Genomic DNA, 15,980 nt, shown 5'->3' with positions numbered 1-15,980 from the left:
CAAACATTACAGATACAATTAAGGCCATCTCCATTCCCTTCTCTCCTTCACTACAGATATGTACCATCCTTCTATTGCTCTGTGACCCTTCTAATTATTTTTGTACTCTTATGACATAGAGAGAGCCAAAATATTATGCTAGGTGTAAATTAGGTATGGGCTCGGTGCCGTGGCTCACGCCTATAATCCTAGCACTTTGGCAGGCCAAGGCAGGAAGATTGCTTGAGCCCAGGAGTTCGAGACAAGACTGGGCAACATGGCGAGACACTGTCTCTATAAAAACATTAAAAATTAGCCAGATGTGGGGGTATCCACCTGTGGTCCCAACTACTCTGGAGCCTGAGGTGGGAGGATGGCTTGAGCCCAGGAGGTCGAGGCTGCAGTGAGCTATGTTCACACCACTACACTCCAGCATGGGCAACAGAGTGAGACCCTGTCTCAAAAAAAAAAAAAAAAAAAAAGTATGTACATGATATATGTCCATATTCTTTTTAAATTTACTTTTCTTTTATTCAATATTCATATATTTTAGAAATTCATCCACAATTATATATGTGTATATATACAGGAATATGTGAAGTACATTCATTTTAACTTCTATATAGTATGCCATTACATGAATATGTCATGAAATATTTCTCCATTTTTTCTAGTTTTAGCTTTTATAAACAATGTTGTAATGGACAGCCAAGTGTATATTCCAAGCATATGTGCACACTTGCCCAAGAGTTTCTGAGGGGGTATAGAGTCCACATTTCTTCTCTTTCTTCTGAGCCGGGGTCTCACTCTGTCACCCAGGCTGGAGTGCAGTGGTGCCATCATGGCTCACTACAGCCTCAGCCCCCCAGCTCAAGTGATCCTCACGCCTCGGGCTCCCTAGCAGCTGGAACTACAGGCATATGCCACCACATTTCGCCTTGTTGCCCAGGCTGGTCTCGAACTCCTGAGCTCAAGTGACCTGCCTGCCTCGGCCTCCCAAAGTGCTAGGATTACAGGTGTGAGCTACCCCACCTGGCCTGGATATACACATTTCTAACAGATAATACCAAATTGGTTTCTAAGTGCATGAATTCTACTCTACATCTCCATGAATACTTATATTGCCAGATTTCTAATTTTTGCTAATCCAACAGGCATAAATTATTGTCTTGTCCTCTAATTTGCATTTTTCTGATCACCACTGAGTGTGGACATTTTCATTTGGGTCCCTTCTTCTAGGAATGAAATTGCTTACTGTAATCTTTGTCCTTAGTTTCTATGAGGTTGAGGGTCTTTTTTCTTTTCTTTCTTTTTCTTTCTTTTACTGAGTTATAGGAGTTCTTTATGTATTTTGGATAGGAATCTTTTGTGAGTTGCATGTGTTCTAAATGTCTTCTCCCAGTCTATGGCTTGTCTTCTAACACAATTTATTGTGCCTTTAGGGTTTTTTTGTTTTCGTTTTTTTGAGACGGAGTCTTGCTCTGTTGCCCAGGCTGGAGTGCAGTGGTGTGATCTCAGCTCACGGCAATCCCTCCTGGGTTCAAGTGATTCTCCTGCCTCAGCCTCCCAAGTAGCTGGGACTACAGGTGCCCACCACCATGCCCAGCTAATTTTTGCATTTTTAGTAGAGACAGGGTTTCACCATGTTGGCCAGGCTGTTCTCGAACTCCTGACCGTGTGATCTGCCCATCTCAGCCTCCCAAAGTGCTGGGATTACAGGCATGAGCCACCACGCCAGGCCAAGTTTTTTTAATTATGAAAATGTTCAATTGCTCACAAAAGTTGAGAAAACAATATATTGAAACTACATTGTCTGTTACCGAGACTCAAAAAGTAACAAGATTTTGCTATACTTGTCTTATCTCTCTTTTTCTTTCTTATATTACTGCTAACATATTTTAAAGTAATCCCAGATTGCATGTCATTTCACTCCTACATACTTCATTAAACACCTATACAACTAAGGACATTTTCTTATATAGTCACCATGTGCCAATCATGATGATTTCTATCAAAATTAACAACTATTCTTTCATATCACCTAATAGATGGTGATTTGGGATACCTGGAAGTTTTTAATGAGGCTGCAATTTTTCTGCTGCAAAACACAGATATTGCATCGCCTGGCCTGGGATTACAATTGCTGTCCTTCCTACGTGATGATGACCCATGGGTGATTCCACTACTGACTGATCAGCAGGTCCTTCTTCAGGAAGCAGGAAGGCTTTTCTGCACCTGGGAGAGACAGGCAACGCCTGCTTCAGTCTGTACCCCTGGCAGCTGCTTACAAAGCGTATGACCACTTAAGTCATTGTCTCTGACACTTCTGTTGGAAAATAGCCATCTACCTCAGAGGAGGTGGTCTGTCTGCTGCCAATAGTTCCCAGGAACCACACCGGTGCTTCCCTCTGAGGTCTGGAAATTCACACATAAAAGTCTTCATAACCTTTAGGGAAGAGGCAGCCAGAGAAACTCGATTCGAGTCAGGATGGTTTGGGGGATGGTCTGAGGTTAATCCCTCTACCGTGTTCTCAGAATGAAGAAAACAGACATTTACTGAGAAAAAGAACAGCTCTGAATACAAATACTAGAATAGGGCTTTTCAAATGTGTGCCTTCTGTGGCTCCCTTTATCCAGAGAAAAAGAGTCCATGGATTTCTCCCTATACTGCTTAACGTGGCAAAAGACCCCGAATTGCTGGAATTAATGGGAAGACTAGAGCAGCTCTGGATAAGACACCAGTGAGGTAATGTCTGGTTTTTGTTAAATATCCCAAACAGATTACTCACTCTTGCTAGATAAAAGGTAAAGACACTGTCGTGCTATTAACACAAATCCTGCTGCAAACAGGGCCCCCACGGGTCCCTGGACTGGGAAGCTGCCATGCTGTTCAGTGGTGGGGGCGGGAGAGAGAGGCAGTCACAGTAAACATTGTCCAGAGAAGAAAACCAGTCAGCTCTGTGATCTTTGCAAACCCCTTTTTGTTAAGGAACCCAGAACACCAATGAGACCCTAGGAGGCTCGTATTTGACAGAGCCAGAAAGAAGTTCCATGGGAAAGATCCCTTTTCTCTGTCTTCAGTAGAACTTGGCAGAACTGGACAGCCAGGTCCAAAGGCTCCACTGGCTCCTCTTACCCTCGGGGCCTTTGATTCTATACCTGGAGCAATTCCTTTCATTTAAAGCACTTTTTTTTTTTTTTTTTTTTTGAGACAAAGTCTTACAAAGCCCAGGTTGGAATGCAATGGCATGATCTCAGCTCACTGCAACCTCTGACTCCCAAGTTCAAGTGATTCTCCTGCCTCAGCCTCCCGAGAAGCTGGGATTACAGGCCCACACCACCACGACCAGCTAATTTTTGTATTTTTAGTAGAGATGGGGGTTTTACCATGTCGGCCAGGCTGTTCTTGAACTCCTAACCTCAGGTGATCCACCCACCTCGGCCTCCCAAAGTGCTGGGATTACAGGCGTGAGCCCACCATGCCTGGCCTTTTTTTAAAATTATTTTTTGAGACATGGTCTCCCTCTGTGGCCCAGGCTGGAGTGCAGTGGCGTGATCTCGGCTCACTGCAATCTCCACCTCCCAGGTTCAAGCGATTCTCCCGCCTCAGCCTCCTGAGTAGCTGGGATTACAGGCATGTGCCACCACAGGCCAGCTAATTTTTGCAGTTTTAATAGAGATGGGGTTTAACCATATTGGCCAGGCTGGTTTCAAACTGCTGACCTCAGGTGATCTGCCTGCCTTGGCCTCCCAAAACTGGGATTACAGGCGTGAGCCAACGCCCCCGGCCCCATTTAAAGCAGTTTACAGTTTACAAAGAATTTCCACATGCATTGTTTCAACTGCTCCTCATAAGAGCCTTGTAAGATGAGCTGAGAATATTGAGGCTCAGATTGGTTAAGTCATCAGGCAGGGTCATGGCTGTTTTCCTTCATTTATTGAGAGTTGGATAAAAGTCTCCGAGGTAGTTCCCTTCTCGACCTTAGAGTCTAGGGTTGTCAGAGGCCTGGGAGAGACTGAGAAGAGAGCCAGGGAATTGGCAGAGCTTCTGTTCTGCAAACAGACAAATGGAACACCAGGAAACTGGACCTTTTTCCCCAAGGATTCTTGCTTTTAGCCAAGTCATCCCACACACTCTCTGACTCTGTGGTAAGGTCCTTGAAATTTCATTTCACAATTTCCTGGCAGATATCAGGGCAGTGGATGGTAATCCCGTTATTGTTGGCCAGTCTCCCAAACAGGCCCAAATGCTGCCTGCTCGTCCTGTTGCAGACTTCCTCCTCCCCTCTACCATTGCCTGGCCAGCCGGACTTTAATCTTGGTGGTGAGCTCTGCAACCTTGCCAAGAAGTCTCCCAGACAAGTGAAAGCTCCTTGTGATTGTGAGCAAACAGCAAGGCTGGCATCCCCCATCACGCCTGCCATCCCCCTCACTCACTTCCATTTATAAGCTTGCACTAGATGCAGGACCTGCCTTGCAGAAGTCCTGAGACACAGTGAGGCTCACAGGAGCTAGGAACTCAGCTCCTTCTGACCTGGAAGGACCCGGGTCTGCGCTGAGAAATGTTTGTGCTCATCACGTCAGATGCATCATCCATGAACTTTTCCTCTGAAAAGCTCAGCACATCTCACTGTGATTCTTGCTGCTCCCAGTTCCTCTTTCTAAAGGAAATCACCAGCCTCCTCTGGTACCTCAAAGCTTTAGTAATCAGGAACTAAATAACATGGAAAACATGGAGAATCGCATGGAGGCAAAACAGTACCACAGCTGTACCTACTATTTATAATGAAAGTCAGCCCAGAGTGCCTGCCTTTTTCATCATCTCTCAGTTATCCACATGCTCGACCTGGGGGACAGGAGAGAACAGGGAGAAAATCATGATTATCCTGTGGTTCACTTGTTTACAATGCATTTTTAAAATTTACATACACTTGGCTGGGCACGGTGGCTCACGCCTGTAGTCCCAGCATTTTAGGAGGCTGAGGTGGGTGGATCACTAGGTCAGGAGATCGAGACCATCCCGGCTAACACAGTGAAACCCCATCTCTACTAAAAATACAAAAAAATTAGCCTGGCGTGGTGGTGGGTGCTTACAGTCCCAGCTACTCAGGAGGCTGAGGCAGGAGAATGGCGTAACCCGGGAGGCAGAGCTTGCAGTGAGCCAAGATCACGCCCGCCACTGCACTCCAGCCTGGGCAACAGAGTGAGACTCCATCTCAAAAAAAAAAAAAATTTACATACACTTAAAATATGTTATTTCTCTCAGTTCTCAGAATGAAACCATATGGTACATAATAGATACAAATTTTGGTTTCTCTCTTTTTTCCCACTGAGGTTGGAAAGGAAGATATTACTATTTCTACCTTACCAAGGAGCAAATCAAGGTTGTAATTATTCAAAATCAAATAAATATATTGTAATGGACTCTAAACTCAAATTCAGCTTTCCTGGTTATAAATGCCAGAATCCCAGATTCCTGGGATTTCTGTATGACCCCTTCCTTCCTCTTAAGTCCTTTGCTCCCTGTGGAGCTGTAGCTTTGTTTTGTTTTATTTTATTTTATTTTATTTTAGAGACAGGGTCTTACTCTGTGAGACCAGTGCACAGCGCGATCCTGGCTCACTGCAGCCTCTACCTGCCAGGCTCAAGCAATTCTCCCACCTCAGCCTCCCGAAGAACTGAGACCACAGGTGTGCGCCACCATGCCTGGCTAATTATTTTATTTTATTATTATTATTTTTGAGATGGAGTTGCACTCTGTTGCCCAGGCTGGAGTGCAGTGGCGCAATCTCGGCTCACTGCAAGCTCCACCTTCCGGGTTCACGCCGTTCTCCCTCCTCAGTCTCCCTAGTAGCTGGGACTACAGACGCCTGCCACCACGCCTGGCTAATTTTTTGTATTTTTAGTAGAGATGGGGTTTCACCGTGTTAGCCAGTATAGTCTTGATCTGCTGACCTCGTGATCCGCCCGCCTCAGCCTCCCAAAGTGCTGGGATTACAGGCGTGAGCCACCGCGCCTGGCTTATTATTTTATTTTTTGTAGAGACAGGGTCTCATTATGTTGCCCAGGCTGGTCTCGAACTCCTGGGCTCAAGCAATCCTCCCACATTAGCCTCTCAAAGTGTTAAGATTACAGGTGTGATCCACCACACCAAGGCAATTTTACTTTATTGAGATAGTTCTCGCTATTGACCATGTTGGAGTCCAGTGGCACAATCACAGCTCATTGCAGCCTCTATTTCCTGGGCTTAAACGATCCTCCCACCTCAACCTCCCAAACAGCTAGGACTACAGGCAAATGCCACCATGTCAGGTTAATTTTTATTTTTTGTAAAGATGGGGTCTTGCTATGTTGCCCAGGCTGGTCTCAAACTCCTGGGCTCAAGCAGTCCTCCTGCTTCAGCCTCCTAAAGTGCTGGGATTATAGGCATGAGCCACTGTGCCTGGCCTATAGCTTTAAAAATTTCCCCAGTGTATACCATCCTCACTATTCCCAGGCACAGTTCTAAGTAATTGAAGTCTACTGAGGTAGGTATCAATATTATTCCCATTCTCTAGATGAGGAAACTGGTGCATGTAGCAGTTAGGAAATATGCCCAAAGGTACACTGCTCATAAGCGGCAGAGCAGGAATATGAATCCAGCCAGTCTGGTTCCAGAGTCTGCATTCTTGGTCGCTGCACTATACCAACTTTCACTTTGTTGTGAGCACCTGCCTATCTCAGACATCAGTCAGTAAGTCCCTTGAAGGCAAGAACTGTCCTTTGATCCTTATTCCTGAGCCCTAGGCATTACATTTGGCACAGAGTATATGCTCAATAACCATCTATTCATGCATCTGAACAAATGCATGGATAACTGGTCAGGAGGGGACGCCAGCAGAAAAGCCACCTGTTTAAACCTAAAATCACAGAACTCAGACTGGTCCTCCATTCTTTCTTCTGCTTTTCGCTAAGATATTACATAGCCACAAAAGCAGATTCTTGATTCCAATCTAGTCCATCCTTTGACAGACTTTGAGTGATCAGCCCTCCCTAAGGCAGTGCCCCTCTCAAGGACCCAACACAGAGCTGCTGGGGACCCCGCCTGAGGTCCATCTTTAGGCTCCCAGGGCTACACTTCTGTGTCGGGGTTTAGGTCAACAGGATTCACACAGAAACTGGAAATCAGACCCACGGGCGGCATCTATGGTGAGGTGGAATCAAACGGTAAGGGCTTCCCAGAACATCCGAGTGAATCAGCTGCTCAGGCTGGGACAAATCCAGAACACATGCCCACAAGGGGTGGCAAGTTGTAAATTGAGATCTAATATGAGCCATCTGGTCTGGCAAAATGGCCAACTGGAGGGATGGGAGCCTGGAAACTGCCCAGAAGCAAACTTATCTTGGGGAAATGATGAGTCAGCTCTGTCCAAAAACAAAAGCCTTTAATGAAGTCCTTTGCAGTAAGCCCCACAGAATCTTTCTGGAGCAGCTAGAGTTAAGGAACTCCATCTAAAGGTTACCTCTGGATTCAAAGTTTTCAGATGCCTGGTCCCAGGCTTGGGTGTAACAGAGCATGAACACAGGCGAGGTAAACCCACATTGCTTTGTGGGGGTGGGATGGGATTCAAGAATCATTTCACAGCCAGATAGATGTGTCAGGTAAGATGTGACGAGACATGCAGGACTAGCTGGGGTCCAGCATTTCCCCCTAGCATGGGGCCAGTTTAGCCTTGGTCCTAGAGGACAGCTTTTCAGTGTCTTCTCCCAGCCACAGTCGCTAAAAAGCAACCAATTACCAGGTCTAATTATCTTCCTTCAGCCTCTTTACTGGCAGCAGCTGCCAAGGCTCTTGCCAAAACTCTGCTTCACCAACATCCTGATCCAAAAAGCCCCAAGTCAACGAGGAGAAGGCTCTGCAGGCCCAGAACAGCTGTGAGGCTTCCCAACACCAAGACGGGGCACAAGAGGTCAGCGCTGGGAGCTTCAAAGCAACTTGCCCCCTTGAGCCCCCTTGGCCTCAGCATCTGGATGGAGGAGAAGCAGTGGCGCCAGCCACCTGGAACCACACCAGAAAATGACACAACGGCAATCAACACACTGGCCCCAACCACCCCCGCCCCAGGAAGTTAGGAAGCTTTTTAAAGGCCTTGTTTGTGCTTGTGGTGGAAGCTCCAAGGTCAGGGCTGGCCTAGAGCTCAGCGTGTGCCTCACAGCTGAGCGGAGCTGGGAGGTAGGTCAGGAATTCTCTAGGTCGGGGCTGGGGGGCTCTCAGGGCACCATGCCACTGCTGATCCCTACTTCCTTGCACTCCAAAGTAGCTTTCCTACTTCTGCCCACAGGTGAGCCTGAGACCTGATTAGCTTCTTCCTGCACAGAACAAGAGGTAGCTTCCTCCTGAAAGATGTCCTGAGTCGCAGAAGCTCTCTCTGACTTGCACAAGAATGAGTCTCCAAAACCCCAGTCACCTGGGGGGCCTGGACTTGTGTGAGCAGGGAGTGGGGAAAACCAGGCGGCCATCCACTCAGCCTCCAACCTCGCAGCCCCAGGGGAAGAAGGGCCAGGTGCAGTTTGCTGGGCAGTTTTGAAACTTGAGAAGCTGCAGTGACTTTGGGCTGGTGCTTTGAGAACAGGGAGGTATTGTGTGATGAGGCGCAGAGTGGGTATAGAATACCCAACAGTTCATGCACAAACACGATCCCAGCCTTGTGCAGAGAAAGGGGCTTCCAGGGGCCTGGGTGGTTTCAAACTGGAATGTGAGGAGAAAGGTAGTGCCCATGAGGCTGTTGGTGACCCATACCCAGGAGGAGGCCCAGAAGCCAAGCCAGCCCTCACCCCTACGCACAGACAGTTCCACAGATCTTAACACGTATGCCCTGAGACAACATCTCTGGGGATACAGAAATTCTATCCATCAGCAATTAAAGAATATTTTCTTAAAACTTGGGTGGGTATCTTCTCCATGTGTTGTCATCTTGGTCATCAGTAAATACCCACTGAGCAGGACTATCTGCATGGTCCTGTCAGAGGTATTATGGTCACAAAGGCCAGTGCCTGCCCTCCCGGGCCCTGCGTCCTGATGACAGGCACCAATCATAAGAGGCAGCAAAATAGCTGGAGATTGAGCAACCAGACACACCAGGCTTGCAACTGGTCAAACGAGATGCAGTGCACCTCATCTGTGCACTACAAACAAAAGCTTTACATGTTTTACAATTTTTCTCTCTCACAGTGGCTGGAAAGCTGGATAAGGTGAGAAGAGAATAAGAGCAAAGCAGAGAAATTGGGTAGAGAAAGTGATAATGGAGTGATAAGCCAGGGGAGCTGGGAACAATGGCTCTCAGGTCTGAGTCGAGAAGGATCCAGGACAAGCGCCTAATTGGTTATGATTTCACCCCCCTTCTCTGGGCTTATCTTCTCCATCTGTCCTCCCACAGTTCCCAGCTCAGGGCGCTGAGCTCTGATAGTTCTCAAACCCTTTTCTCCCTTTACTTACTGCAAGAAAGCTGTGGTTATCAGCATGCTGGTTCTTGCAGCTCCAGGTGCCTCACTAAGCTCCCAGGCCAGTCCCTAACCCTGTTGCCTCTAAAAAAAATTGAGACAGGGAGGTGGGAGGCCCTTCCACACCATGTTCCAGTCCTCACTGCCCACTCCAGCGCCTTCTTTCTCAAACGGTCATCTTAGGCATCTCTGCTGTATTCCCACCCCCAACTTCCCCCTGAAGAAGGGCTGCATCTGCTTCCTAAAAGCTTGTCTTCTGGGCCTTTTCTCATGCCCATCTTGTATCTGAAAGCCTGACCATTCCATCAGTCATCATCTGACCCTTATTTCCCAAATCCAGCTCCTCTCTGCAGCTTTCCCTAATTGCCACCCCCAATTAACCAGTCCCAATGAACCTGAGCAGAGGCTCAGCAGAATTTTGGGACTCAATCGTAAACACAGCTTATTATAGCTAGTGGCATATGCAGACATTACCCTATTCATGTTGTGTCCTCCCCACAACCTCCACAAAACCCAAGTGAGCCCTTGCGCCATGTTGGACTGCATGACTGATGACATGACAGCTGTGATCAATCAAGATTCCACAATCACCATTCTGCAGGCCACCGGGAGCTTTTCTACACCAAAGCCCTCTGCTGAGTGGAGATGTCATCTGATTTATTAATTAATGCAAACACTGTTCATCCAAATGCTACAGGGCATGGTTTAAAAAAAAAAAACAGAACGTTTAAAAAATGATAAAAATAACTTTTGCCAGCATAGAAATAGCTGAAGTGTTTTTTTTTGTTTTTTTTTTGTTTTGTTTTGAGACGGAGTTTCGCTCTTGTTGCCCAGGTTGGAGTGCAATGGCACAATCTCGGCTCACTGCAACCTCCACCTCCCAGGTTCAAGCAATTCTCCTGCCTCAGCCTCCCGAGTAGCTGGGATTACAGGTGTGTGCCACTACGCCCGGCTAATTTTTTGTATTTTTAGTAGAGATGGGGTTTCTTCATGTTGGTCAGGCTGGTCTTGAACTCCTGACCTCAGGTAATCCGCCCGCTTTGGCCTCCCAAAGTGCTGGGATTACAGGCGTGAGCCACCATGCCAGCCTAGCTGAAGTTTTATTCCTGGCCCTTTCATCCCAGCAGCAATTCTTCCCTCCCCAGCCCCATCACACCCCTCTTCCCCCGTAGCACCCCCACCCAGGTCGCTGTCCCCCTTTCCCACCTTCCCTACTGTGCTTCTTTGTCAATTAACAGAATTCCTGCCAGTGTTTGCTAATTGGGTTAATGGAGTGACTGCATAATTGTTCTCTCTCTCTTCACAGCCCAACTCACTATACTGGCTGCTTTCCGACTACCTACCACTCAGCTGTTCCAGGATCACTAATTTGCAACAACAGCTTCCATTGTCGTCCACATCTGGGACTTTGGGATTTTAAGTGAATCTCTCTAAGGCGGAGAACAGAAGATGCTGCTATTTTGGTTTGTCTGGTCTACAATGGGGCCATTCTGCGGAGTTTCTGTTCAGTGCGGGGCTGCCCGGGTGAAGGGGAAATTGGAGCGGTGATGGGATTCAGCCAGAGAGCTGCATGCTGAGGAGGGAGGGGAGGAGGGGGAGGGGATGGGAGGAGGTGGGAGGTGGGGGCAAAATCTTGACCTTTTCTTCCCAGCCATATGGGTTTGCATTTCATTTTAATCAGTTTCAGATGAAACTGACAAGCCAGGAACCTCAGGAATCTCAGTGCCCCCACCTTTGGCCTCTGGTCTCTAGAACAGCCAGCAGCTGAGGTTGGACAGTGTGTGACCTGGCCTGACCCAGCTTCCCCCAGAGGAGGCAGCATTGAGGGTGGCCTTTGCGATACCCAAGGTTCAATCTGAGCCTGTTCTCTCTCAACATCCTTGGAAAAAAAAACCAAGATTTTTTTTCCTCTGTTGTTTTTTGAAGTGTGTTTGTTCTGCTTGAAATCTGTTTCATCTGAAAGGGATCATTACCTACCCAAAGTATAGAAATGATCACATTCTTGGAGTGGGGTGCAACTGGGGCAGTGACAGAAGCTTCCAGGAACTCTGAGATGTCCCTGGGGGATGCCTTAGTAGGTAGGGGTGGCATGAGGGTGCTAGTACAGTCTTTGGTCTAGAGGTCCCTTGAGCCCCCTTGGAGGGGCTATATTTCTTAGGTTGACTTCTTTTTTCTTTTTTTTTTTTTTTCAAGATGGAGTCTTGCTGTGTCACCCAGGCTGGAATACAGTGGTGTGATCTCAGCTCACTGCAACCTCTGCCCCCAGGTTCAAGCAATTTTCGTGCCTCAGCCTCCCAAGAGTAGCTGGGATTACAAGTGCACGCCACCACACCTGGCTAAGTTTTGTATTTTTAGTAGAGACGGGGTTTCACCATGTTTGTCAGGGTGGTCTTGAACTCCTGGCCTCAAGTGATCCACCCACCTAGGCCTCCCGAGTGCTGGGATTACAGGTGTGAGCCACCATGCCCAACCTTCTTAGGTTGACTTCTGTCTCTGCCTTCTTTGCCCTTCCCTCCCCACCTTTCTCAGCCCCAGCCCCCACCCCGGCTGCAATCCTTGCTCCAGGGCTTCCGATCGGAATCCCCTAGGGAGTACTGAATGTGGGTCCCTAGGGGTCAGCTCTGGGCTGTTCCCACACATACACAAGGAAGAACGTTTTTTGGCATTTCATACAGTGATACTTTATATTGTTCTATCTTGTAATTGGTTTACTTCCTGATTTCCCCAAACAGCTATGAGGGTAGGAAATGGTTAGGCCTCTCTGAAACCCCAGTGTACTGTGCCCTGTTATGGTAGGTGCTTCATCCATGCTTATTTCTGCCTTCAGTTTTGATTATTTGTAAACTCGCCTAATCCCTGCACCCTCCCCTGCTTTCATTACTTGTAAGCTTCTTGTGCATATCTTTGTAGTCACTGTAGCACCCCTGGTAGGGTGACAGGCCCGGATTAGGTGCTCAGTAAGGAATTAATAAATTAAACTGGATTGGAGATTCCTGGTAATCAAATGAGAGCCCTTGTGAAAGGAAGTGTTGAGATTGAGCAAAAGGTAAACAAGTCCACCAACATGTTTTCAGCTAAGCTGGGTGTATGTACTGATGTACTGAATGGGGGACCATTTCCTTCCAGAAAGGCTGGAGTCGGCCCTCCGGGATGGCTGTCTCCGTGTGACTGTCTGCACACCACTGCCCTCCACTGGACACTGAATCAAAGCTGCCCCAGACCCACGTTGGTGTCAGGACTCCCACAGGTTTCCTTCTCTCCCTATCTGGGACACAACCTCCTGGGCAAACCGGTTTCTTGGTTGGCTTCTCTTACCAGGTTTGTTTTACCCTGTCTGCCTTGAATTGAATCCATGAAACTTGGGAAGTACAAGAGGAACAATGTCTTCTTTCACTCCTGGCATATAGCGGGGTCAATAAATATTTAATAAGTGAAAATAAACATGACACACATTCCTGGCAAGCCAGCAGCACTTCGGACTAGTATTATGATTATTAATATAAGAATCCATTTAAGGACCTATATTTGTTCTCAGTCTCAAGCAGCTACAGTGCTGATTGTTTTTAGAAGACAACTGAGGAAAACAAAGAGGCACCAAAACTTAAGCAAAAGAAAGTGTTCAAAAACAGTCACTCCTCTTTATCTTAACAACCACCAAACTTTCCTCCTCTTGCATGCCTCCGCGGACCTTTGGGAAGATACAGAACAGGATGTAAAGGGAGGGGAAGTGAACACAGGTACTGCCAAGCCTCAGGGATTAGACTGCTTCCTCCCTCACTTTGACGCGCTCTCCAGCTTCAGCTATTGGCATTTGTGAACTTGCCTTATTATCTCTGCCCCTGACCTCACTAGCTTGTAAATTGCCTTACCCAGCACAATGACTGGCCTATAAAAGGTCTGCCATACACAGTTAACTGAATTCTGGTGGTCAAATATGCATGTTACTAATAATTTGCCAACGGTAATAATAAAATAAGTTTTTGTTGTTTTTTTTTTTTTTTAAAGAGACATCACACTTACAGCTTAGAAATTTTGATTTGGTGAGAAATTGTTTTCACCTTCCACAATTCAACTCTGGGGTTAGCTCTGGACCTGGCAGGCAGTGGGATATATGAATCTGAAGCTCAGGGAAGAAGCCTGGACGAAGTAGGAATCCAGGAGCCTCATAGCATGGAGGTTGGGGTTAAAACTCAAAGGGTATTGTCTAGGAAGAACTAGAGAGGGTGAAAACCAGAGACTGGTGTCTTGGGATCCCAATCCTGCAGAACCAGGGGAGGCAGAGGAGGTCAGGACAGAGCCAGAGCAGAAGTCAGAGAGGAGCAAGAAAGAATGGGGCCAAAAAAGCCAGGGGTCTGGGAAGTTTTCCGGATTAGAGGGTGGCCAGTGGCCTCAAATACAGCTGAATAATCTAGTCACAAAGGATTGAGAGATGTCTGCTGGAGTGGGTAATATAATAGTCAGCTGGTGAACCCATGAAAGCAACTTTGGGGTGAGAGGGTAGATACAGTGGAAATGGGATCGGAAATGGGATCAGGAATGGGAGGCAAAGACATGAACACAATCGCGGGAGGCAGTGAACATAAGGAAAAGTGCAGGGGCTTTTGGTTTTGACCCTGCATCCAGGCTCTGCTCTACCGATCTAGCTTCTGTATTGCTACTAGTTACATTTTCTAAAAATCAAAATTAATCCTGTCACTTCTGGTTATGATTAACATCCACTGGCTTTTGCCATTTGCTGGACAATCCGGAGCAAAGTCCGGGGCCAATCTGTTTAGTGTCACTTATTTTTCAGGTTTGGTTTCTTCATCACCTGTAAAGGAGAGTGGCACAGGACTTTAATCCCTTGTCCGAAATCCTTGAGGTGACCCGTATTTCAGAATTCACAGCCTTTTGGATCCTAGAAAGGTGATACAGTGCACATGTGGTATATTACATAATACCACCAGCAGGGTCTGGGCCCCACCCTGGAACCAAACACACCAAGTGAAACAAATAGAGACTAAGCAAGCTTACTTGAGGTCAGGTCATTTTCTACTAATGGAGTTACCAAGATACTTTTGTTTTCCAGAGCTTTTCAGATTTTTGGAATTGTAATAAGGCTCACGGACCACCCTGGCAGAGTTGTATGAAAGCTCAAATAAGATATGTGTGTGAAAATGAAGCAGAAAGGATAACCACAAAGGGTACAGAGGCCCTGATCTTCTTGACTGGGAATGAAAGGAATTTTTCCTTTTCTGACATTGTGCATGTGTGAGCAATTTATAAAGGACACTCTCTGATAGCCTTTCAGAAGCCACAGCAGGAAAAGAATAACCTAGTTTAAAGGATGCATCCGGCAGCCATAAAAAAAAAAAAAAAGAATGAAATCATGTCCTTTGTAGCAACATGGATAGAGCTGAAGGTCATTATCCTGTCAACGAACGTAGAAACAGAAAACCAGATACAGCATGTTCTCACTTATAAGTGGGAGCTAAACAATGGGCACTCATATGGCTTGGCTCTGTGTCCCCACCCAAATCTCATGTGGAACTGTAATTCCCAGTGTTGGGGGAGGGACCTGGTGGGAGGTGATTGGATCATGGGGGTGGATTTCCCCCTTGCTGTTCTTGTGATAGTGAGTGAGTTCTAACGAGATCTAGTTGTTTAAAATTGTGTAGCACTTCCCCCTTCTCTCTCTCTCTCTCCTGCCGCCATGTGAAGAAGTGCTTGCTTCCAAACACTTGATTTGGTCCTTCTGCCATGATTGTTAAGTTTCCTGAGGCCTCCCCAGTCATGCCTCCTGTATAGCCTGCAGAACTGTGAGTTCAATTAAACCTCTTTTCTTCATAAATTACCCAATCTCAGGCAGTTCTTTATAACAGTATGAGAATGGACGAATACGGGTACACATCAACATAAAGATGGAAATAATAGACACTGGGGACTCCAAAAGGGGGAGGGTGGGAAGATGGAAAGGGTTAAAAAGGTACCGATTGGGTACAATGTTCACTATTTGGGTGATGGATACACTAGAAGCCTAATGCCCACCAGTATGCAATATATCCATGTAACAAACATGCACACGTACCCCCTGCACCTAAAATTAAATTTTTTAAAAAAGAATGCATCCTAGTGTGACTGAGGACATTTGCATAATCAAGGGCAATTCCCATAACTTCTTCCTTATCTTGATTTCTCTGCCTCTGTAGGGGCTGAGGCTGGGCTAAGCTTGGAGATGCTGGAACTCACAGTGATGGGGACACTCACAATGGAGATCTGTTCTTTACTGTCATTCTCTCCATAACTGTGAGCTCTATGAGGCAGGGACTGGGCCTGTCTTGTTCATTGCTGGGTCTCTAATGCCTAGCCCAGCTCCTGGTGTTTGTCCAGGGTGGACACTTGTTTTACTTTTTGCTGAATTGAATTGAAACTGATCTCTTATGTTCCTTGTGACAGAAGGCAAAGTTGGCATTGTCTTAACTTCCATTGTTTTCATCTTTAGGGAAAAACTCCTACACCTGGGGGTCATTCTGCCCAACTCT

The sequence above is a fragment of the Pongo abelii genome, chromosome 1 (assembly GCF_028885655.2).
Source record: "Pongo abelii isolate AG06213 chromosome 1, NHGRI_mPonAbe1-v2.0_pri, whole genome shotgun sequence".
NCBI classification, from domain to species: Eukaryota; Metazoa; Chordata; class Mammalia; order Primates; family Hominidae; genus Pongo; species Pongo abelii.
Note: the sequence above shows the minus strand (reverse complement) of the source record.